The sequence below is a fragment of the Oncorhynchus keta genome, chromosome 33, assembly GCF_023373465.1.
Source record: "Oncorhynchus keta strain PuntledgeMale-10-30-2019 chromosome 33, Oket_V2, whole genome shotgun sequence".
NCBI lineage: Eukaryota > Metazoa > Chordata > Actinopteri > Salmoniformes > Salmonidae > Oncorhynchus > Oncorhynchus keta.
The window spans coordinates 2,434,318-2,459,732 of NC_068453.1; positions in this window are offsets into that span (position 1 = coordinate 2,434,318).

Consider the following 25,415-nt stretch of genomic DNA (forward strand, 5'->3'; position numbering starts at 1 on the left):
CTACCCCACCCTGGTCATCAGCCCTGCACACCCCATAGCTACTTGCCCAAACCTCCCCATTTCTCCCTCAACCAAATCCAGATAGCTGATGTTCTGAAAGAGCTGCTGAATCTGGACCCCTACAAATCAGCCAGGCTAGACAATCTGGACCCTATCTTTCTAAAATGATCCGCCAAAATTGTTGCAACCCCTATTACCAGTCTGTTCAGCCTCCTCTTTCGTATCATCCGAGATCCCTAAAGATTGGAAAGTTGCCATGGTCATCCCCCTCTTCAAAGGGGGTGACAATCTAGACCCAAACTGTTATAGACCTATATCCATCCTGCCCTGCCTTTCTAAAGTCTTCAAAAGCCAAGTTAATAAACAGATCACTGACCATTTCGAAAACCACTATGCAATCCGGATTCCGTGCTGGTCACGGGTGCACCTCAGCCATGCTCAAGGTACAAACGATATCCTAACCGTCATCGATAAAAGATTCTACTGTGCAGTCGTCTTCATCGACCTGGCCAAGGCTTTCGACTCTGTCAATCACCGTATTCTTATCGGCAGACTCAACAGCCTTGGTTTCTCAAATGACTGCCTCGCCTGGTTCACCAACAGGGTTCAATTCTCGGGCCGACTCCTTTCTCTGGATATATCAACGATTTCAGTCTTTCAATCCAAAATTAAATCTAGAATCTGCTTTCTATTCCACAACAAAGCCTCCTTCACTCATGCTGCCAAACTCTCCTACCGATCCTCGACTTCGGCGATGTCATTTACAAAATAGCCTCCAACACTCTACTCAGAAAGACTGCATCCAGTTATCACAGTGCCACCCGTTTTGTCACCTAAGCTCCATATACTACCCACCACAGCAACCTGTATGCTCTAATCGGCTGACCCTTGCTTCATATACGCCAGACCCACTGGCTTCAGGTCATCTATAAGTCTATGCTAGGTAAAGCTCCGCCTTATCTCATCTCACTGGTCATGACAACACCCACCTGTAGCACACGCTCCAGTAGGTATATTTCACTGGTCATTCCCAAAGCCAACACCTCCTTTGGCCACCTTCCAGTTCTCTGCTGCCAATGACTGGAACGAATTGCAAATATCGCTGAAGCTGGAGACTTCTATTTCCCTGACTAACTTTAAACATCAGCTATCTGAGCAGCTAACTGATCGCTGCAGCTGTACATTGCTCATCTGTAAATAGCCCATCCAATCTACCTACCTCATCCCCATGTTGTTTCTATGTACTTTTCTGATCTTTTGCACACCAGTATTTCTACTTGCACATAATCATCTGCACATCTATCGCTCCAGTATTAATTTGCTATATTATAATTACATGCTACTATGGCCTATTTATTACCTTACCTCACGCCATTTGCACACACTGTATATAGACAGTCTTTTTTACCTAATGTGTTTTTGACTGTACCCTTGTTTAATCCATGTGTACCTCTGTGTTTTTGTTTGTGTCGCACTGCTTTGCTTTATCTTGGCCAGGTCGCAGTTGTAAATGAGAACTTGTTCTCAACTAGCCTACCTGGTTAAATAAAGGTGGAGAAAAAAAATTGACTTCATGGACCTTGTTTCTTAGGCTACATATGTTAATATGGGCTATTTTTAACACTTTTCTATGTTGCTTGATTGTTTTTAATGCTTTACTGGGAAGCTTATCAGAGGTAGACTTACTCATGTTTTTTATATTGGAGCTGATAGTGCAGGGTGAGCTGCATAAAGTTGTCTTCCTACTATTGCACACCACCTCAGTGCTAACAGTGTAACTGGTTTATAGGCTTGTGATTACTGCTTACAATAGCTGTAGGATAAACATATGTTTTAAGTGCAATTAGGGTACATCAATTAAATAACTTACATTGTGTTTACCAATGCACCTACGATCATGTACATTTGATGCAGCATTATGACGACTCATTGTCACAATGGTAGGGATTAATTGAGCTGGTCTTGGATCATTTACCAGTCATTGTTTCAACTCAGCCTTGAAATGCATGGACAGAGTCCAGGAGCCAAGAGGATTTGGATGGACTACGTCATTCATGTAGAGTATCTTCTATTTCCAGAAGGTGTAATAATCAATAAAAGTGACTCCAGCAGAGCTAAAGTAGTCTTTTAGCGAGATGTGTAATGCCAGCAGTCTGCTGAATCTTTCATACCCGTGGCCGAACGATGATACCGGACCTGAAATTATTGCAGTTTTTTTGGAGTCTTTTAATGCTAAAATCAGTTTAAAAAAATAATAATTCAAATGTTCTGAGCAAGCTCTCCTGATATCGTTTGACCCCACATGGACTACGACAGTGTCAGCTCCCGGGATCTGTGGTAGAACAGCTGGAAGCAGCCGTGGTATGTCCTGTACTCATGCTCCTGGGTAGCACAGGGTTTTTGCCTTGGGGACCGAGATGTTTCTCACCATAGAGCTGCCTATGATGACAGCTGGTGATGTTGAATGGACCGGTCTCAGAGCTCCGAGGAGCTTAACTCGAGGTAGAAGCCACTGGAGAGGGAGACAGAGCTGAGAATGAAGACGCAGGTACCTCCGGATCAGATCTTGATTGGGAAGCCACCAAGGACGAAGGTGCCGGAACCTCTGGATCCAGGGCGGCAAAGCTGTTTCTTGTCTGTGTCAGTTCCGGGCTCAACATCTCCAAGGAGACCCCCGTTGCAAGACGACCCCTCCTTCAACGTCCAGTGTGACGTACCTCCATGGCTGGTTGGTTGGGTCGAGATCAGCTCTGTTCTCCAGGGAAGGGGGAGATCCCTTCGGGGATGGAACCCTGCCTAGAGCCGACATGGCGGCCAAACTTCCACCAGACCAGAGCGGCATCTGGCTACTGTGGTGGAAGAAAAAGTAGGTAGGCGTGGGTTCCCCAGTAGCTTATGTAGGTTTGCTACTTTCTTGCTAAGAGTAGATACTTCACTCCTGTAGTCTTCCGCAAGCAATCAGTTGCTACATTGAAAGTCAGCGCGGTCCACATTGTCCCGAAACAAAGCAAAGTAAATACAGCTCCTGCAATGCTGGAAACGTTTAATAGCGGCTCCTATTTGAGACCACCGTGCCAGCTAGGCTAGCTGTCCTTTCGCGTCTCTCCCCCTATATGGAATCTGGCAGGATCCCGGGACAGATAGAAGCGCTCACAGCAAGTTAGCTCAACAGAGCCGCAGGATCCAAAATAAAATTGATATTGCTCCTCGGCTCTCAGCATCTGGGCATGGCATATGAATTTCAGACATATAATACAAGTTAAGATTGAGTTTCTTTAAGGATGAGAATGATATAGACAACATTTTACTTTCTTTTGAATCCATTCAAACATTTCCATCCTGTCAGCCCAGTGGATACTGTACAACACAATAACAACCCAGCAGGCAAAATGTAATTTTCTGGATGTAAACGCTTTTTGCGGTTTAATAGAATACAATTAGATTACAACTTGCTCTCTGTTATTACCAGGTAAATGCATTTTTCATGAAGAGATCAGGACGTCATGGGAAAGACATATTTGGTTTATCTGGTCAGTTAGCCAAATTACAACAAGATAAAGACTTTAAAGCTACAGTCTGCAATTGGTACATACAGTTGAAGTCGGAAGTTTACATACACCTAAGCAAAATACATTTAAACTCAGCTTTTCACAATTCCTGACATTTAATCCTAGTAAAAATGCAATGTCTGGGGTCAGTTAGGATTACCACTTTATTTTAAGAATGTGAAATGTCAGAATGATAGTGGAGAGAATGATTTATTACATATTTATTTATTTCATCACATTCCCAGTGGGTCAAACGTTTACAGACACTCGATTAGTATTTGGTAGCATTGCCTTTAAATTGGGTACTGGGTCAAATGTTTCGGGTAGCCTTCCATTAGCTTCCCACAATAAGTTGCGTGAATTTTGGCCCATTTCTTCTGACAGAGCTGGTGTAACTGAGTCAGGTTTGCAGGCCTCCTTGCTCGCACACGCTTTTTCACACGCTATTTCAGTTCTGCCCACAAATGTTCTATAGGATTGAGGTCAGGGCTTCGTGATGGCCGCTCCAATACCTTGAATTTTTTGTCCTTAAGCCATTTTGCCACAACTTTGGAAGAATGCTTGGGGTCATTGTCCAATTGGAAGATGCATTTGCAACCAAGCTTTAAAACCTCTTATGGATCCCTTCACGCGGAAATCCCTTTCGCGGGATCGATTTGACAACATCCAGTGAAATGGCAGCACGCCAAATTCAAACTACAGGAATATCAATATTCAACATTCACGAAAATATCTGTGTAATACATCAAAATAAAGCTTCACTTCTTGTTAATCCAGCCGCTGTGTCAGATTTCAAAAAGGCTTTACGGCGAAAGCAGACCATGCAATTATCTGAGGCCCTGCATGCAAGCACATGAAAATAATTTTTCAACCAGGCAGGTGCGACACAAAAGTCAGAAAAAGCCAAATAGCAATAAATGCCTTACCTTTGAAGATCTTCTTTTTGCAATCCCAAATGTCTCATTGACACAATGAATGGTCGTTTTGTTTGATAAATTCCTTATTTATATCCCCAAAATGTCCATTTATTTGTCGCGTTTGTTTCCTCCACCATCTTTACAAGATCCTTTGCTGTTGTTCTGGGATTAATTTGCACTTTTCGCACCAAAGTACGTTCATCTCTAGGAGACAGAATGCATCTCCTTCCTGCGCGGTATGACGGCTGCGTGGTCCCATGGTGTTTATACTGACATACTCTATTGTTTGTACAGATGAACATGGTACATTCAGGCATTTGGAAATTGCTCCCAAGGATGAACCAGACGTGTGGAGGTCTACAATTCTTTTCTGAGGTCTTGGCAGATTTATTTTGATTTTCCCATGATGTCAAGCAAAACAGGTGCTGAGTTTGAAGGTAGGCCTTGAAATACATCCACAGGTACACCTCCAATTGACTCTAATTATGTCAATTAGCCTATCAGAGGCTTCTAAAGCCATGACATCATTTTATGGAATTTTCCAAGCTGGTTAAAGGCACAGTCAACTTAGTGTTTGTGAACTTCTGATCCACTGGAAATGTGATACAGTGAATTATAAGTGAAATAATTGTTGGAAAAATTACTTGTGTCATGCACAAAGTAGAACTATAGTTTGTTAACAAGAAAGTTGTGGAGTGGTTGTAAAACTAGTTTTAACGACTCCAACCTAAGTGTATGTAAACTTCCGACTTAATCTGTACGTAGACGGACTCACAGGTCACTTTAATAACGTTTACATACTGTTTTACTAATTTCATATGTAAATAGTATATTCTATTGTATTCAAATCAATGCCTCTCCGACATTGCTCGTCCTAATATATATTTCTCAATTCCATTCTTTTACTTTTAGATTTGTGTGTATTTTTGTGAATTGTTAGATATGAATGTGCTGTTGGAGCTAGGAACACAAGTGTTTGCCTACACCAGCAATAACATCTGCTAAATATGTGTATGAGACCAATAAAATATGTTATTTGATTTGAATATATCATAGAATCATGTAGATGTAAATGTATCTCTACCTGTAGAGTCTGATTGCAGAATGTAGGAAATAGTTGGAATGGCTTTGTCCTAGCAGGTGGAACTTGGACCCTGTGAACTGTCAGTGCTCTCTGAGTGGAGAGAGGTCGTGAAGGGGGTGCGATGGATCTCTCATGTCTTTGAGGAGTAAAAGTGTGGCATCCTATCTGCATTCTGTTAAAGTCACCAACCATGGCCAAAACATTGAGGGTAGAGCTGGGTAGCAAGGGAGCAAAATATAGCCACCTGCATTGTACTCGGTCAAGCTCCTTCTCTAGCGCTTCGGTGCAACTGACAAGCTGGACCTTACCATGCTCCAGCACAACTCGAATACATGAGACCTTGTAATATTGTTATAATATTGTTATAATCCATATACTGTATATCAACACCATGTTTTCAGGTCAAATTTCTGGTATATGTAAATATTCTTGGTGAATAAAGTTTGATGTCACTTTGCAGCCCATTGCTACTTGTTATTTACAAACAGAAGCAAAATCACCATGTCAATAGCAACACAACACTGTAGCAATACCAAGCCCACCTGAAACATGACTTATAGCATTATACCTACGACTGGATGTGAATAATGTGAACTCAGTACCATCGATGGGACAGTAGTGGAGAAGGTGGAACATTTTAAGCTGCTCAGTGTACACATCAGGGACAAACTGAAATGGTTCACCCACACAGACAGTGTGGTGAAGAACTGCTCTCACTAATGGTCAAGGGTGAGCTTTGCTATATATGGCCATCCATCGCTTGTTATTGTTTTTTTTCTGGGAAAATGTGTGTGCTGATTATGAAAAGATGGAGCAATGTTTTTAGTTTAGAATATCTGTTTGCACCTGGGGGTGGTAATGGGCTTGGAGCTGGAGATGGGCCTGGAGATGGGCTTGGAGCTGGAGATGGGCTTGGAGCTGGAGAAGGGCTTGGAGATGGGCTTGGAGCTGGAGATTGGCATGGAGATGGGCCTGGAGCTGGAGATGGGCTTGGAGATGGGCTTGGCGCTGGAGATGGGCCTGGAGCTGGAGATGGGCCATGGAGCTGGAGATGGGCCTGGAGCTGGAGATGGGCTTGGAGCTGGAGATGGAGCTGGAGATGGGCCTGGAGCTGGATATGGGCCTGGAGCTGGAGATGGGCCTGGAGCTGGAGATGTGCCTGGAGATGGGCCTGGAGCTGGAGATGGAGCTGGAGATGGGCCTGGAGCTTGAGCTGGAACAGGGCCTGGAGTTGGTGCTGGGCCTGGGCCTTTACCTGGAGGTTGGGCTGAGGCTGGAGCTGGAGGTTGGGTTGAGGCTAGAGCTGGAGGTTGGGCTGAGGCTGGATTTTGGGCTGAGGTTGGACTGAGGCTGAAGTTTGGGCTGAGGCTAGAGCTGGAGGTTGGGCAGCACCAGTACCTGTGTCTAATTCCCCGGAGGTTGGTAATAATGTATGCATGTCAAATCAAATCAAATTTATTTGTCACATACACACTGTTAGCAGATGTTAATGCGAGTGTAGCGAAATGCTTGTGCTTCTAGTTCCGACAATGCAGTAATAACCAACAAGTAATCTAACCTAACAATTACAAAACTACTACCTTATACACACACACAAGTGTAAAGGGATAAAGAATATGTTCATAAAGATAAATGAATGAGTGATGGTACAGAACGGCATAGGCAAGATGCAGTAGATGGTATCGAGTACAGTATATACATATGAGATTAATAATGTAGGGTATGTAAACATTATATTAAGTGGCATTGTTTAAAGTGGCTAGTGATATATTTTACAAAAATTTCCATCAATTCCCATTATTAAAGTGGCTGGAGTTGAGTCAGTGTGTTGGCAGCAGCCACTCAATGTTAGTGGTGGCTGTTTAACAGTCTGATGGCCTTGAGAAAGAAGCTGTTTTTCAGTCTCTCGGTCCCAGCTTTGATGCACCTGTACTGACCTCGCCTTCTGGATGATAGCGGGGTGAACAGGCAGTGGCTCGGGTGGTTGTTGTCCTTGATGATCTTTATGGCCTTCCTGTGACATCGGGTGGTGTAGTTGTCCTGGAGGGCAGGTAGTTTGCCCCCGGTGATGCGTTGTGCAGACCTCACTACCCTCTGGAGAGCCTTACGATTGTGGGCGGAGCAGTTGCCGTACCAGGCGGTGATACAGCCCGACAGGATGCTCTCGATTGTGCACCTGTAGAAGTTTGTGAGTGCTTCTGGTGACAAGCTGAATTTCTTCAGCCTCCTGAGGTTGCTGCTGCGTCTTCTTCACAACGCTGTCTGTGTGGGTGGACCAATTCAGTTTGTCCGTGATGTGTACGCCAAGGAACTTAAAACTTGCTACCCTCTCCACTACTGTTCCATCGATGTGGACAGGGGGGTGCCAAAAATCTTGCTTGTTTGTAGGTGACCAAATACTTATTTTCCACAATAATTTGCAAATAAATTCATTAAAAATCCTACAATGTGAATTTCTGGATTTTTTTTCTCTCATTTTGTCTGTCATAGATGAAGTGTACCTATGATGAAAATTACAGGCCTTTCTCATCTTTTTAAGTGGGAGAACTTGCACAATTGGTGGCTGACTAAATACTTTTTTTGCCCCACTGTACCTCGTGTCTGAGCCGTTGAATTGCGACTCTACTTTGTCTCTATACTGACGCTTGGCTTGTTTGATTGCCTTTCGGAGGGAATAGCTACACTGTTTGTATTCGGTCATGTTTCCGGTCACCTTTCCCTGGTTAAAAGCAGTGGTTTTGCGCTTTCAGTTTCACGCAAATGTTTTCATCATTGCTTTTGGAACGACATCATCAATGCACTTTCTAAAGAACTCGCTCACCGAATCAGCGTATTCGTCAAAGTTGTTGTTGGACGCAATGTGGAACATATCCCAGTCCCGCGTGATCGAAGCAGTCTTGGAATCAGATTGGTCAGACCAGCGTTGAACAGACCTGAGCACGGGAGCGTCTTGTTTTAGTTTCTGTCTGTAGGCAGGGAGCAACAAAATGGAGTCGTGGTCAGTTTTCCGAAAGGAGGGCGGGGGAGGGCTTTATATGCGTTGCGAAAGTTAGAATAGCAATGATCCAAGGTTTTACCAGCCCTGGTTGCGCAATCGATATGCTGATACAATTTAGGGAGTCTTGTTTTCAGATTAGCCTTGTTAAAATCCCCAGCTACAATGAACGCAGCCTCAGGATATGTGGTTTCCAGTTTGCAAAGAGTCAAATAAAGTTTGTTCAGGGCTATCGATGTGTCTGCTTGGGGGGGAATATATACAGCTGTGATTATAATCGAAGAGAATTCCCTTGGTAGATAATGCGGATGACATTTGATTGTGAGGAATTCTAAGTCAGGTGAATAGAAGGACTTGAGTTCCTGTATTTTGTTGTGGTCACACCACGTCTCATTAATCATGAGGCATACGCCCCCGCCCCTCTTTTTACCAGAAAGATGTTTGTTTCTGTCGGCGCGATGCGTGAAGAAACCAGCTGGCTGCATCGATTCCGTTAGCATCTCTCGAGTGAGCCATGTTTCCGTGAAGCAAAGAACGTGACAGTCTCTGATGTCCCTCTGGAATGCTACCCTTGCTCGGATTTCATCAACCTTGTTGTCAAGAGACTGGACATTGGCGAGTAGTTTGCTAGCGAGTGGTGCGCGATGTGCCCGTCTCCGGAGCCTGACCAGAAGACCGCTACGTTTCCCTCTTTTACGACGTCTTTGTTTTGGGTCGCTGGCTGGGATCCATTCCATTGTCCTGGGTGGAAAGCAGAACACAGGATCCGCTTCAGGAAAGTCATATTCCTGATCGTACTGATGGTGAGTTGACGTTGCACTTATATTCAGTATTTCTTCCCGACTGTATGTAATGAAACCTAAGATTACCTGGGGTACCAATGTAAGAAATAACATGTAAAAAAAACAAAAAACTGCATAGTTTCCTAGGAACGCGAAGCGAGGCGGCCATCTCCGGAAGTTAGGAGAGTTTGGTCGGGGTAGGCCATCATTGTTAATATGAATTTGATCTTAACGGACTTGCCTAGTTAAATAAAGGGGGAAAAAACACAAAGAAATCCACTTCAATCAGTGTAGATGAAGGGTAGGAGACCGGTTCAAGAAGGATTTTTAAGCCTTGATGATTGAGACATGGATTGCGTATGTGTGCCATTCAGAGGGTGAATGGGCAAGATAATATATTTAAGTGCCTTTGAATGGGGCATGATAGTAGGTGCCAGGCGCACCGGTTTGTGTCAAGAACTTCAACGCTGCTGGGATTTTCACACTCAACAGTTTCCTGTGTGTATCAAGAATAGTCCACCACCCAAAGGACATCCAGCCAACTTGGCACAACTGTGGAAAGCATTGGAGTCAACATGGGCCAGCATCTCTGTGCAATGCGTTCGACACCTTTTAGAGTCCATGCCCTGACAAATTGAGGCTGTTCTGAGGGTAAGGGGGGGGGGGTGTTCTTAATTATTTTTTTGAACTCAATGTATTTGTATGTTATGTAGCAACAGTATGTACACTGCTCAAAAAAATAAAAGGAACTCTAAAATATCACATCCTAGATCTGAATGAATGAAATATTCATATAAAATACTTTTTTCTTTACATAGTTGAATGTGCTGACAACAAAATCACACAAAAATGATCAATGGAAATAAAATGTATCAACCCATGGAGGTCTGGATTTGGAGTCACTCTCAAATTAAAGTGGAAAACCACACTACAGGCTGATTCAACTTTGATGTAATGTCCTTAAAACAAGTCAAAATGAGGCTCAGTAGTGTGTGTGGCCTCCCTACAATGCCTGGGCATGCTCCTGATGAGGTGGCGGATGGTCTCCTGAGGGATCTCCTCCCAGACCTGGACTAAAGCATCCGCCAACTCCTGGACAGTCTGTGGTGCAAGTTGGTGGATGGAGCAAGACATGATGTCCCAGATGTGCTCAATTGGATTCAGGTCTGGGGAACGGGTGGGCCAGTCCATAGCATCAATGCCTTCCTCTTGCAGGAACTGCTGACACACTCCAGCCACATGAGGTCTAGCATTGTTTTGCATTAGGAGGAACCCAGGGCCAACTGCACCAGCATATGGTCTCACAAGGGGTCTGAGGATCTCATCTCGGTACCTAATGGCAGTCAGGCTACCTCTGACGAGCACATGGAGGGCTGTGCAGCCCCCCCAAAGAAATGCCACCCCACACCATGACTGACCCACCACCAAACCGGTCATGCTGGAGGATGTTGCAGGCAGCAGAACGTTCTCCACGGCGTCTCTAGACTGTCACGTCTGTCACATGTGCTCAGTGTGAACCTGCTTTCATCTGTGAAGAGCACAGGGCGCCAGTGGCAAATTTGCCAATCTTGGTGTTCTCTGGCAAATGCCAAACGTCCTGCACGGTGTTGGGCTGTAAGCACAACCCCCACCCGTGGACGTCGGGCCCTCATACCACCCTCATGGAGTCTGTTTCTGACCGTTTGAGCAGACACATGCACATTTGTGGCCTGCTGTAGGTCATTTTGCAGGGCTCTGGCATTGCTCCTCCTTGCACAAAGGCGGAGGTAGCGGTCCTGCTGCTGGGTTGTTGCCCTCCTACGGCCTCCTCCACATCTCCTGATGTACTGGCCTGTCTCCTGGTAGCGCCTCCATGCTCTGGACACTACGCTGACAGACACAGCAAACCTTCTTGCCACATCTCGCATTGATGTGCCATCCTGGATTTGCTGCACTACCTGAGCCACTTGTGTGGGTTGTAGACACCGTCTCATGCTACCACTAGAGTGAAAGCACCGCCAGCATTCAAATGTGACCAAAACATCAGCCAGGAAGCATAGGAACTGAGAAGTGGTCTGTGGTTACCACCTGCAGAACCACTCCTTTATTGGAGGTGTCTTGCTAATTGCCTATAATTTCCACCTGTTGTCTATTCCATTTGCACAACAGCATGTGCAATTTATTGTCAATCAGTGTTGCTTCCTAAGTGGACAGTTTGATTTCACAGAAGTGTGATTGACTTGGAGTTACATTGTGTTGTTTAAATGTTCCCTTTATTTTTTTGAGCAGTGTATGTTTTGTATGCTATGAATGATTTATTTATTCATTTTATTTTTTATTTCACCTTTATTTAACCAGGCCCCTTTTTTTCTACTGTGTTATTGACTTGTTAATTGTTTACTCCATGTGTAACTCTGTGTTGTCTGTTCACACTGCTATGCTTTATCTTGGCCAGGTCGCAGTTGCAAATGAGAACTTGTTCTCAACTAGCCTACCTGGTTAAATAAAGGTGGAAAAAAAAGTTGAGAACAAGTTCTCATTTGCAACTGTGACCTGGCCAAGATAATGGTAGCAATTCGACACATACAACAACACAGAGTTACACATGGAATAAACAAAACATTCAGTCAATAATACAGTAGAACAAAAGAAAACAAAAATAATATATACAGTGAGTGCAAATGAGGTAAGTTAAGGAAATAAATAGGCCATGGTGGCGAAGTAATTACAATATAGCAATTAAACACTGGAATGGTAGTTCGGCAGAAGATGAATGTGCAGGTGGAGAGTGGGGTGCAAAGGAGCAAAATAAATAAATAAATACCAGTATGGGGATGAGGTAGATAGGCTAAGTACAGGTGCAGTGATCTGTAAACTGCTCTGACAGCTGGTGCTTAAAGCTAGTGAGGGAGATGTGAGTCTCCAGCTTCAGAGAATTTTGCATGATGCTTGGCTTAGTTCAATACTCAATTCCAGATAAACAACAGTGCACTGCATCTTACTTTGCACATTGTAATTGTAGTCAATGAACAGAGTCTTTGCTGGTGTAGAAAGGGTCCGTTCAGAATAAGAGATTTGGTAAATGTAAGCTAATTTACCACACTACGTAATGGATGAGTTGTTTCAGTGCAGACACTATACTATATTTGATGTTATTTTTTCCAAGTGTACTGTGTATGTAGTCATCACGTCAACCTGTATTTTGTCTTGGGTTATGAAGAACATACTGTATTACCTTACAATGTATCACTTTGTAATTGTGCGTCTGTATTTTTTTTCTTCCAGTTATACACAGACATCTTTGTAGTTGCAATGAGCTCTATTATTACTTAGCCACAATGAATTGATTTTAATAAAAATGTACTAAACATTATGTTGGTTGTAATTACATTAACAGAACTAGTGAACAATGGATAAGCAACACTGAGCTGCATTGGTTTGGGTGTGATGGATAGATGTAGTCACTACAAGCCCTACAATTAAAGTTGCCTGAAGCTGAATGGAAAGTGCTATGCCCTGACCCGTTACTCAGAAAATATTATTGTGTCTATTTTACATAAAGTTGGTTAAGTTACTGGCTTAGACCAAAAACAAACACATTCTACACATTTATAAACTACCTTTCATTGCAACCATGTTGTTATTTATTACTGAAGTGTAAACAGTATATCAAATAATGTGACAATGATCCACATGGTTGGGTTCTAGCTTGAAATATACTTGTTCATGTTATCATACGAGAACTTATTGATTACTTTACATGTATAATGAATGTATATGTTGGGGTCAATGGAGGGTGGATAAGAACTAGGTGTATGGAAAGGGGGAGTGCAGAAAGTATACATTCTGGCTAAACATGGTATTGTTAACTCTCATGTATCCTATGGAGAGAGGCAAAGGGCAACAGTCTGGTTTCAGTCACTGATAAGATAGGACAGTCAGAGGTTAGGGAGGCGCAGTGGCGTCCCGTCATTCAGGGCAGGTGTGGCTCTGAGCCCTACACTTTTAGCAGGGCTCTCCTGTTTTGCATGTTATTTTGGCATTAATACGTGTTGCATATCAGTTTGCAAACAATGTAAAAAATATATATATATATCATTGAGTTATAAAGCTGCATACAAACATGGTCTCTTTTTTGTTTTATTGAGTAAGGCAGCTCCAAAATGCAAATGGTTTCAGTCTAGCTCAGTGCTTTCTGTGGTGGTGGGGCAAGCCAGCAGAAAATACGGAGCGTTGCACCGTGATTGGCTCAGTGTTCTGTCACTCATGGGGACTCTATGTGACCGCCAAGTCTAAGGGCAGAGCTCGAAAATTCAAGCCCCTTGGGTGCTGCCATAGAGTTACATTAGAAGTGCCCATCCAAGAAGGCTCACGGTTATTGGCCACAGATAAAATTATGTCAAATCGCATTATATCTACAGTAGCATTGATTGGACTGTTGGTAGTTGGAAATCGCAAATTCCACAATGATTGGTTTGGAAGGAATCCGTGGCTAACTGCAAGCATTGCAAAGCTATCATTAGCCTGCTATTCAGTGGAGCGGCTGCGTGGTCCCAAGTCTAAGATTAAGGGTCTCTTTTCCTCATTTAAAATTATAAACATTCAACATTGGCCATGCTGTCAATGAAGCATGATTTGTGCCGCCCTCAGAACAACTGTTAACTCGGGAACTGCAAAATCTGACTTTTGTGAGTTCATGACAACTGGGAACTTGGGAAAAACGAGCTACGACTGCGAAAATACGTTTTGAACTTTCATCCAACTCGGAATTGTAAATTCTGAACTCGGACCTCTTTCTAGAGCTACGACCTGAAGATCACTGACGGTGGTCTTTTTTCTTTGAGTTCCTAGTTGTCTTGACAGCACTATAAATCCAGAGAATGCCAGACTTTGATGACAAAGTTTGATCACAAAATTTGCCCACAAAAGACCGTGCCACCTTCCTGTTCAAGTGAGCACAGCACAACAAGGTGAGTCCAAAAATGTATTGTATGCTGCTACATAAATGATATAATATCCCAGGGAGATATGTAAACTGTAGCTAAGAAAGTAATACTAAGTGTATGCTGTGTAGTTAGCTGTTAGTAGCCCATGTGCCTCACCCTAATACATTTGTCTATTTTCAGGACGCTGACCAAAGGGACGATCCCGGGGATCAGGAGAGGACTGGTCGCCTCCGCTGAGGCACGGAAATCTGACAAACCGGCCGAGGTGTAGGATCCCCCTTTATTTATCCTACAGTTCTGACTTGGTGTTCAGGGAGAACACTGTAAGAACGGCCCATGTTCATGTTCTGAATTCTATTGCTGTACATTTCAAAAGTGCTGAACAAATAGTTATATTGACTACATCCGTCCTAGCTCACTCATGAATGTCTTAAACGGAATTACGTATTGCCTCTTATGCGCTTGTCGTCCCCTTATGCCATAGTTTGTACATCTCAATAGTCAGTAGCAACCACATTTGTTTAAGCAAGTCAGCCCTATCAGCATATTTTTAGAAGGCAGTAAATGAGGAACTGTTTCGCTGCCAGACAAGGCTCCTCCAGGTGTAGCAGTGATAAGGTGTTAGGACTGCTGTCGGGACAGCTTTATGTAGGCCCTAACAGTTTGTGGGCACCGTTTGTCACCGTTATAGTGCAATTAATGTATTGTATAGTGTTGTGTTGTGTAGTGGCTTTGCTGGCATGCATCCCAAAATTAGTATTTTTTTGCCCCACCAAGATTTACTTGCTAAAATCGCCACTGGGGAGGAGCGGGGAATTTGGCCGAGGTCAGGTCAGATGAAGTGGTTAGGAAAGGTCCTATCCCACACATATATACTTCCATACCCACAAAGGTTCTAGCATGTATAACCCAGTGGGTGAATAAACTTGTTTTTAATGTTTTACTTTGTTCGTTCAGCACCTAACAGTTGGCTTTGTCGGCAGGATTCACAGCGATTTATCGTCAAACTGGAGAATCTGAATCAGTGGAACAGGAGCCGGCACATAAAAACATGGTTGGCAAAGTTCTTACACTACTCATTCTGACATCTTGGGGAGACTGGAGTCGTAAGGTGAATACAAATGAAAGGATAGGGGGGTTTAGCCACCTGAAATTTAGACTAGGCTCCTGCAGGCACTGCGTGCCTAGGAAGATTTAGCCCACTAACAGGTTAGACTGTGGCAATGCATGCACTGCGTGCCTAGGAAGGTTTAGGCCCTTAACAGGTTAAACTGTAGCACTGCGTGCCTACAGTGGTTCCTCCTTTAAAAGTTGTGAGCTTACACCAGCGTCACAGCTTCATTGCTCCAGACCACCACAAGGGGGAGTTAGAACACTCATTATGCATTTGGGTCCCAAAGTTTTTTTTATGACGAATCATATCGAGTGGTGCCAATGACGAATTTTGACGCTAGCCACCCTTGCCTTGTCGTTCTTCAACAAGGATGGCTGACAAAACATTACGGTGGAACCAGATGTAAGTTATTATAACGTCATAACGAGTCAAGCAAAACATTTACAATTGAGAGGAATGTAGAGACAAACGTTTGTGCTTATTTGTTTGTCAAAGTTCATTTCCAAAAAACGCTATAGCACAAGTTATCTGACTAGCTAACATTAGCCAGCTGGCTAGTGTTAGGAGAATGAATTTGTAATTTATGTTGTTTCATGTTTTAGGGTCTCCTGAGACTACCAGCAAACCAGGCTGTCATCTTGTGAAACAGTGGACGTAAAGAATCAGGCTAGCTAAAGTATTTACTGCAAATTGAATGTACAATTGTGTAAGCTTGCCTTACAATGCAGCTGAGGTAACATAGCTAGCTAACTATTTACTTGCTTATTGTGTAGTGGAGGATAAAAATAACTATGCCTATGGATGTGTAGCTAGCTACAACATGTAGCCAATCTGTGTATGGACCCTAAAACGTTAGCTTCTGAACTAATATTCATACCAATCTATAAACTTCAGCTATCATAGTTGTTGTATCAACTTCAAGTCCGAAAGGCATTTATGAAGCCTATGGAGAGAGCAGAATATAATAACTTTATAGTGCCAAGGAGTCCCGACCTCTACCGAAGTCGATGCCTCTCCTTGTTCAGGCGGTGTTCGGCGGTCGACGTCGCCGGTATTCTAGCCATCGCTGATCCATTTTTCATTTTCCATTTGTGTTGTCTTGTTTTCCCACACACCTGGTTTCATTTTCCTCATTATGTGTTGTGTATTTAGCCCTCTGTTTTCCCCCATGTCTTTGTGCGTGATTGTTTATTGTTAATCTCAGGACACAGGACAGTATTTCAATGAGATACTTAATTTCAACCAGTGGAGAATGTGAAACGCTTTATTGAAATAAATTCATCATCCAGGTGTTATAAATGCATTATAATTAAGATAATTGTAATATTATAAATACAAGTTCAATCTGTACTTCAATGCACATATGGTGTGCATTATAAAACAAGGAAGAAAGACGAGGTGGGGAGAGAGGTGTAGAAGACAGAAAGGGAAAGAAGTAAGAACAGCGGCAGAGAGCATGTGATTCATGAATTACAGTGCTACCCTAATATTCTCTCAGTTCATCACAATTGCGGTGTCTCCTAACCATCCTTGGGCCCCCAGTCGGCCCGAAGGTCATCTTAAGAGCGGGTGAGGTGGCGATGACCGGACTGGCTTCCTCTCTCACATCAAAACATCTCTGCAGACGAGAGACAGATGGATAGAGAGAGAGCATGATTAAGCTTTGTTTTTTTATTCTAACACGGTCCGTCATCATAATCATCAGGAGGTGAAATGCAAAACTGACCTTGGATCATTAACGCTGGAACTACTACATCTCTGTCTGTATTTCAATGCAAAGCATCTCTTTAATAATACTTCCTGTTGACCAAGTGACCTCTCACCTCCGATCATGCTGTGCCCTCTGTGTCAGCCTGTTCAGATGCAGGAGGGGTTCACCAAAACAGCTGATATAACCTAGAGGATTTAGGGAGAAGGGGGAGAGGAATGAAGTGGAGAAGAGAGACTGTTATTGTGTGAGTGTGTCCACACTAAGTGGCTACAGAGCACTTTACGCTGAAAATCAGACACATGAGGACAAACAATAGAAGATAATGTCAATAGAAGATACTGTATGTGACGCAGACACCTATTGGAGTGTACCTGAAACACTTAAATATAGAGGGCTATGTGTCGCACCAATTGGATATTGCAAGGCTAACCCCCAGGGAATTCAGGACTAGGCAGCAACAGATAGCATAGTGCAATGAAAATGGCTGTGTTGATGTGGTGCAAATCTGAAAATTAGCAGCTGACATCTTAAGTTTTTTTTAGTTAAATGCCTGAGGGTGATAGTTTGTAGTGTGATTTCCTTTCCGGTCCATAGAGGTATTTAAGACCTTATTAACATCTCCCACCATAACAATAGAGTCTAGTATTGCTTGTAGAGTTGATAGATTCTTATATATACTTTCAAAGAAGCTTGGATCATCATTATTCAGACCGTACAGGTTAATAAGCCATATCTGTTTATTGTCCAATAACATATTTAAAATAATCCATCTACCTTGAGGATCTGTTTGGACAATTTGCACATTTGGATCAAAATTATTGTTAATTAAAACCATCACCCCTTTTGAATTTCTTTGCCCATGGGAGAAGTATATTTTGCCCCCCTAGTTCTTTTTCCACAAAACTTAATCTAAAACTGTTGAATGGGTTTCCTGTAAACAATATATATTATATTCCTTCTCTTTTAGCCAGGTAAATACTGATTTGTCTTTTCTTATTATCTGCTAGGCCATTACAATTGTAACTGGCTATACTTATTTCACCACCTATCATAATGAGACACAACTTTCAATTATTGTTATCATAATATATGTTTGTAAACGTACCATTAAAAAGTAACATGATGATTGAGTGTCTATATAGCTGTACCATGATCTTTGCCTTTCTACTAAGTAAGCCTCCAATTGGTCCCTACTATTCCACCCGCTAAAAGCCCTCCTCATCCCGTGTTGGTTTGTCATCCCAATGCCCGGCAGACCACCCTCAACCCCCTGTATCCCATCACCCATAACTTACTGGGATCCATCCTTTGGAAAGAGCACACAGTGCCATTTACCGAATTGAAGTAGATTAACTGCCAAATGCATTTCCATCGCCCTCACCTCGATTTGTATTATATATAGCTGTGGATCATCCTCTATTGTCCCTAACATCTTTTACTTCTTCGCAACAGTTGTGGGATACACCCACACACACTCAACCCGTAACCCCACACAAACATAAGCTCAGTTACTCAACAATTGCACCACCCCAGAGCCCAACTCAAGATGGGTGTAACGGCTCTCTTCTATCTCCTCCTCTGACGAAGAGGTAGAACAAGGATCGGACCAAAATGCAGCGTGATGATGATTCATGATATATTTTAATGAAGGAAAAACTATACATGCAGAAACTACAAAAATAATGAAATGAAATAATGAAAACCGAAACAGCCCTATCTGGTACAAACACAAAGACAGGAACAATCACCCACGAAACACTCACAGAATATGGCTGCCTAAATATGGCTCCCAATCAGAGGCCTGACCAAATAAAGAAAGAAAACACAAAATACTAAGACCAAGGCGTGACAATAGGTCTTGAATTACAAATGTACTTGCAGCTGCACGAGAAGGCCTGCAAGACCGCACAAAAAATTAGGCAAAAATTAAGAGATTTTATTTACCATTGTCACATCCTAAATGATGGAGGTCAAATGTACACCTCTACCCTGAAACCCCCACTATACGGTCACCCGTATTGACCATATTCCCAAGCATCTCCATGCAGTCCAACTTTGATTCTGTGCCACTAGGGTCACAATAATATACCCCCTCTCTGAATGTCTGAGTGTGACCCCCTCCCCATGGGTTACTGCAGCTAGTGTTGCCAGCACTGCCACTGCCTGGGTGGGGGCACCCCACCGGAATCCCCACCGGCTAGGTACAAGGTCAGCAAGGTTCTCATTAGCAGCTTTGAGAATTTCCTTGTATAGTATGCTCTCCCTTTAGGGGGCTTTGGCTTTACAGGCTCAGAATCTTGAGGGGGCAGTGCTGCTCTTGGTCTCTGACCATAATTTGGGTGCATACAGACCGCTTACAGCATGCACATAAAACAGTTAGGGACTTCTCCTGACTCTCTGGGTCATTCAGGTGGGTGTCTAGGGTATAGGGTCATGGACCGTACCATTAAAATAGGATCATAAATAATTAGATATAATTTATTTGAAAAATGTACTTCCCCATGACAGGACAATAACAAATAAAATGTATAATCTATTTTAAAACCTTTCCACCATGATAGGACAATAAATAAGACCTATAATTCATTATAAAAGTATATCCATCATCTAAACAGCATTGAAAGCCCTCTCATACCCCGGCCCACAGCAATACATTGGCTCTGGGATATGCAACCATTTCATTACTCACTCACTCAACTCACAAACATAACAAATCACAATAAACATACACCACACCATCCACACATACTGTGCTTTCTGTTTACTTAGTCTTTATCTTCACTATGTTGAATTAGTGCTTGTGTGTTCAATTAGTTATATGTGAAGATATATAGAAAAGCTATATTTTGTATTGTTAAAATCCATAACCGGACTAGAATTGTGTTTATTTTCCTAATCTATGGGAACTTTACAATTTTTAAAATAACAATGAAGTGGTCTTTGTGTCTCTGAACAACTGGTTATCAATATATAGTTTTTTTCAATGACGAGAGCTACTCCTTTCGCTTTTAATCTAGTTTCTTTGAAAATTGGATACAGAACTTTGCGCCGTTCTGCAATTTCCTTCGGAAACTGATCATTCATGCCACTTTTGGTCCCAGCAAGTCTTCTACCCAGGCTTTTAACCATTATTTTATCTTTAAATGAAGCGAATTTGGCAACGATTGGGCGGTCATACCTTTGGCCTCTTTGTCCGAAGCGGTGTACACGTTCAAGTTGGATTGTGTCGATAACTTCGCGTGGGATCTGAAGCGCTGTAAGGAGGAACTCTCTAACTACAAATTCAGGATCTTCCCCTTCTTTCTCCTGGATACCTGTAAGTACCAGATTCTCCCTCATTGATCTAGTTTGTATGTCCAGTAAGGCTTCCCTCAGAACGGTGTTCTCCTTTTTAATTTCGTTCATTTCGGTTTCAATCTTATTGACTGTCCCTTTTAGCTTGTGTGTTTCCTTCTCCAATGTCGCAGCTTTTTCATCACTCATCTCGAGGCTTTACATCCTTACTAACTAATTCAAGTATACCCAGTTTGTCATTTATTGATTTTAACATATCAGTTTCGACCTTTACCATTCCCGGTGGTGAAAATATTAAATCGTCTGTGTCTGTAGAAGAGTCACGTTTCTGTTTTGAAATCGGTTCCCCTGTCTTACTCTCCGTCATGTTTGGGTGTTGCTTGTTTTCGTAATATTTGTCGATAAATGTCTCTAGTCTTAAAATGTGTTTTGTGTTATAATCCAGATTGAAGGTTATCACCCACCAGATTATGTAGTGCTAATATTTTAGTCTAACTTGCCAATATTGAATATCACGTTTTATCTTGAGGTGCTCCACATAACTTTGTTCAGTCCGCCATTACCTCTTACCTAGTTTTCTGCCTTCTCTGTCTTAAATTTTATAGTTTATTTTCGGAGAGGCCTCCCGAACATCAGTGCGGCTTGGCTTTCATTTGTCGTGGGGTGTTTCGGTAGGAGGCCAGGAACTTGGCCAGTTTTGTTTCAAAGTCCCTTCGTCTTGTTTTGCTGCACGGAGTCCTTGCTTTAGGGTTTGCACAAAGCGTTCTGCCAACCCATTGGTGGCAGGGTTGTACGGAGATGAGGTTGAGTGTTACTGACATGAATCTTGTAAACTCGTCACTTACAAAAGCTTGCGCGTTGTCACTTACCAGCTGCAGTGGCAAACCCGAAGCGTGCAAAACCGTGCAAAACGTTGTTCTGAGACACTCTATCGGCTGAGGTGGAGGAGTCAGTGCAAAACACCTCTGGCCATTTGGAATGGGCATCAACTATAACCAGAAACATGTGCTTTTCAAAGGGACCAGCGTAGTCCACATGAATTCTCTGCCATGGCTCTGCTGGCCATTCCCATGGATGGACTGGGACAGGAGCAGGCATGTGAAGGGTTTCCAAACATCTGCTACAGTTCTTTGCCATATTTTCTATCTGTTGCTCCAGACCTGGCCACCAGAAGTGGCTCCTTGCGAGCAGCTTAATTTTGACAATTGCAACATGACCTTCATGTAGTTGCTGCAAGACTAGATGTTGGCATTTCTGGGGTATCATGACTCATTCCCCACATAAAACATCCTTGGTACGTTGTAATTTCGTTTCTCCGCTGGAAATACAGAGTCAGCTCCTTTCTGCCAGTAGCTGGCCATCCTGACATGGTGTAGGTGTACACTTTTGACAAGGTCACATCTTTCCTTGTCTCATGTTTGATAACTGTGCTTGTGACCGGTAGTGCCTCGAGCTGAGCGGTATGGAACATGTCCACTGCATCCACCCTCCTTTGTCTTTCTCTTGTACACGGCAGTCTGGATAATCCATCTGCATTTGTGTGGAGGGATGAAGGCTTAAATTCAATGTCATACATATGACTGGCAATGAACAGGGCATATCGCTGTAACCTGGCTGCTGTCATTGCCGGAATGCCTTTCTTTGGACTGAAAATGGAAAGCAAGGGCTGGTGATCTGTAACCAGTGTGAAACGCTTGCCATATAGGTATGCGTGGAATTTCTTGACCGCCCACACTAGTGCCAGTGCTTCTTTGTCGATTTGTGAGTAGTTTTTCTCTGCATCATTCAGTGTTCGTGACACAAATGCAACTGGCCTCTCTGACCTATCTTTCAGTGTGTGTGAAAGGACTGCCCCTAATCCATAAGGGGACACATCACAAGCCAACTTCACTGGCATTTCAGGGTCGTAAATGCATCAGGACCTGTTCAGATGTTATGAGCCGTTTTTCCTCCAGAAATGCATTTTCACACTGCTCTGTCCATTGCCATGTCCTATTCTTTACTAGGAGCTGATTTAGAGGCTGGAGTACTGCTGAAAGGTTTGGGAGGAATCTTCTGTAGTAATTGATCAGTCCCGTGAAAGATCTCACTTCTGTGATATTTTGTAGTCGTGGTGCCTGTACCACTGCCTCGATTTTGTCCTGTGTTTTGTGCAATCCATTGCAGTCAATCTCATGTCCACAGAAGACAATCTTGTCTTTGAAGAACTCACACTTCTTTAAGTTTGCCTGTAGACTACATTTACATTTACATTTAAGTCATTTAGCAGACGCTCTTATCCAGAGCGACTTACAAATTGGTGCATTCACCTTATGACATCCAGTGGAACAGCCACTTTACAATAATATACTCTTTCAGTCTTTTCAGGACCTCTTCCAGGTTAGCCAGGTGCTCTTTGTCGGTGCATCCTGTTATGATCATGTCATCCAGGATACACTGGGTTCCTGGGATTCCTTGCAAAATCTGGTCAATAGTTTGTTGCCAAATGGCTGGGGCTGATGCAATGCCAAAAACCAGGCAGTTATACCTGTATAGACCTTTGTGTGTGTTTATTGTCAGGTACTGTTTGGAACTCTCTTCAACCGGTGGCTGCAGGTAAGCCTGTTTCAGATCGATTTTACTGAAGTCTTTCCCACCACCTAGTGCAGCAAAGATGTCATCCAGACGTGGTAGGGGGTATTGGTCCACATGCAACATTGAATTAACAGTTACCTTTAAGTCCCCACACATTCTAACAGACCCGTCTTTCTTCACAATAGGAACTATGGGTGTGGCCCATTCGCTTCTGTCCACTTTCGTCAGGATCCCTGTATCCTGCAAGCGATCGATTTCCGCCTCCACCTTTGGTCTCAGGGAGTATGGAACAGATCTGGCTTTGCAGAATGTTGAGGTTGCGTCATCTCTTAGTACAAGTTTTGCTGTGAAGCCTTTTACTGTTCCCATCTGATCACTGAAAACTGTGTTGTATTTCTTCCGCAAGTGTTCCAGTGTTTGGTCTGTGCCATTCTCTTTGGACTGGAACGTGTGGAGCATTTTCAAGTCACACCAATTCAGCTTTATTTTTGAAAGCCATTCCCTGCCAAATAATGTGGGGCCAGTTCCAGGCACTGCTGTGTTTTCCCCCCATAATGCACTCTGACCTGCAACGCCCCCATTGGGCTCAATCTCTCTCCTGAGTATGTCTTCAGCAACACATTTGTGTTCTTCAGCTTGATAGCCTTAAAGTGCTCATTGTAGACGGTAGTGGAAATTATAGACACTGCAGGTCCTGTGTCCAGCTCCATTTTGAGGGGTTTGCCTTCGATATCTGGTGTCACCCATATTATGCTACTGCTGGGAGAAGTCACTGTGTTTAACTCCATTGTACCAATTATTCATTAATCTGAATCACTGCCACTGTTCTCTGCTAGTGCATTCACAGACCCTTTAATTTTCTCAGTTTTCCTGTTGTGACTGAATGTTGCTTTGCATGCTCTTTGAATGTGCCCCCTTCTACTGCATTTGTGACAAATGTTGTCTTTGAAACGGTAGTCCTCTGCTCTGTGACCATCTCTGTCACACCTGTTGCATTTTTCGGCCACGCAGGGGCGCTGTCGACTGCGTGAACTTGTGCAGGGAAATTTGTGACAGATCAGTACTTTGACTTTGCAACTCAAATGCATCTTTAGTCGCAATTTCAACAGCCTTTGCAAACGTGAGCTCCGATTCTGTGAGCAAACGTTTTTGAATATGTTCATGTTTCAGTCCACAAACAAATCTATCCCTTTTAATGTGTCATTTAGGTTCTCTCCAAACTGGCAATGTTCAGGCAGTTTCTTCAACACTGCTACATATGTACTAACACCCTCCCCCTCATTCTGATCTCTCTTGTGGAAACGAAAACGTTCCGCAATGAGGAGTGGTTTAGGTGATAGGTGATTTTGCAATCTCTGTGAATGTTTTATTTGAGGGCTAGTGGTTAGAGCGTTGGACTAGTAACCGGAAGGTTGCAAGATCAAACCCTCGAGCTGACAAGGTACAAATCTGTCGTTCTGCCCCTGAACAGGCAGTTAACCCACTGTTCCTAGGCCGTCATTGAAAATAAGAATTAGTTCTTAACTGACTTGCCTGGTTAAATAAAGGTAAAATAAAAATAAAATAAAACATTTATATAAATGATTTAGACAAAAATGTCCAAAATGCGCAACTTCATTTTTATGCTGATGATACTGTTATTTACTGTTGTGCCTCGTCTCTTACAAAAGCTTTCCAGAACTTGCAAACTGCTTTTTATACTGTTCACCATTCCTTGTGTCAATTGAAGCTTATCCTCAATACTGACAAAACTAAACGAATGGTGTTTTCTAAAGCAAGAAATAGACCTCTGAACCTTTCACCTATTACTACCTGTCAGATCAAGGAGATTGAGGTTGTAACCTCATATAAATATCTTTTAAATTGCATATTCAACAACTTACAAAAATATGTAAGATTTATTTTAAACTGCAAAACCCTTACGCACCACTGCACTTTGTATACCAGGGTTGGCTGGCCTTCTCTAGTCACTCGTAGGCTCAGTCACTGGTATACTTTTATTTACAAAGCCATTTTGGGTTTACTACCTTTTTATCTGGGCATTTTTATTGTTCAGAAATTTGGTGGGTACTCTCTTCGTTCGCTGGACGTCATCCTGCTAACTGTTCCAAATGTCCAAACTGAATTTGGTAAAAGGGCTTTTATGTACTCTGCGCCATCGTCTTGCAACGCCTTACAAAATACTTTTAAACTGGAAGAACTTGTCCCGATTGGTATTTTTAAATCACTGATGAATGATCTTGATACTTATTCCCTGACCTGTCAATGTTTTTAATTTGCTGTTTTTGATTTTGTTATACTCTTGTGAATTCTATGGTTTTTACTAGATTACTTGTAGTTTTTCATGCTGTTTGTCTGTAATTTTTGTAATGACTTGGTGCTGCCTATCTTGGCCAGGACGCTCTTGAAAAAGAGATTTTAAATCTCAATGAGCCCTTCCTGGTTAAATAAAATAAATACTGCACAGACAC